The sequence below is a fragment of the Chaetura pelagica genome, unplaced genomic scaffold (assembly GCF_000747805.2).
Source record: "Chaetura pelagica isolate M959 unplaced genomic scaffold, ChaPel_1.0 scaffold520, whole genome shotgun sequence".
In the NCBI taxonomy this organism is placed as follows: domain Eukaryota; kingdom Metazoa; phylum Chordata; class Aves; order Apodiformes; family Apodidae; genus Chaetura; species Chaetura pelagica.
Window position 1 is genome coordinate 9,664 of NW_009951812.1, and position 1,217 is coordinate 10,880.

Consider the following 1,217-nt stretch of genomic DNA (forward strand, 5'->3'; position numbering starts at 1 on the left):
CCCTTGCAGCAACATCCCCACGACAGGGACAGGGACCCCTTTACCCCCTGCCTCCCTCCCCTTTCCCATCCTCCCCCCGGTTTGTTTTGAGTGATTTTTCGTTTTTAATTCAGCCCCATCTGCCTCGTTGGAGCAAAAGGAATCAATAAACACAGCAAGCTGAGCTGGCCTTCGTGAGCTCCCCCGACCTGGGAAAAGGGGGGAAAGACCCTCTTGTGCCCCCAGATCCCACCCCAAGCATGGATGCTGGGGGGGGGAGGGGTCCAGTGAGCCTCCTCCAGCCCCCCTCAGCAGACCACCAGGGCAGGAACATCACCTGTGGGCCAAAACAGGTCACCTAAGGGGCTGCCCCATCCACTGCTGGGGGTAGCAGGGGGGACCTGGAGTCTCCTTACCCCAAGGACTCCCCATGTCAGGGCGTTGGAACTGGATGATCTTTATAGTCCCTTCCAACCCAAAGCAGTCTGGGATTCTATAAAAGCCCAGCAAGGACCTGGTGGCTGACAGCACCATGCCCACCCAGCAGGGACACCTTCCACAGCCCTAACATGTGGGAGCAGGGAAAGGAATCCCTGCCCCAAGAGACAATATTGCTTTTTATTTAAGAAAATAAAAGAAACCCTCTCCCTGAAGTCCTGGGCAAGCTGGGGCAGCACCTGCCCTGGGCATGACACTGGGGCAGGACCTCACAGTGAGAGGTTTGGTGCCAGAATGTCACCCCCCCAGAGCAGCAGTGAGGTCTGTCCCCAGGCAGGGTCCAAGCCCAGGGGACAGGGCCACCCTGAGCAGGAGAGGTCCAGAGGCTGGGAGAGGGTCCTGACGTGTCCCCATGCCCTGGCAAGGGGATGCTGTGCGTGACTGGTGGCAAAGAGGGGCAGAGCCCTGGGTGGAGCAGGGTGGGAGGGCCCAGGCAGGCATACAGAGAAGCCCACGAGGGTTTGGTCCTCTCCAGAGCTCCAACTCCTGCCGAGGTTCCCAGGTCACCCCTTCCTCACCAGAGTGTCCATAAATTCAGCAGCATCCATCCAGCCTCAAGAGAGGATCGTGGGGGACATCCCCCCCCCGTGTCACAGCAGCAGGCACCCATGTCCCCCCACCGTGTGGCTGGGGAAGCAGGGGGAGGCAGAGCACAGCACAAAGGCACTTGGGCTTTGGCCAAGAGGGTTGGCACTGTTCCCTGGGCCACCAGCCACGTCCAGCCCTGCCCCAGCCCGGCC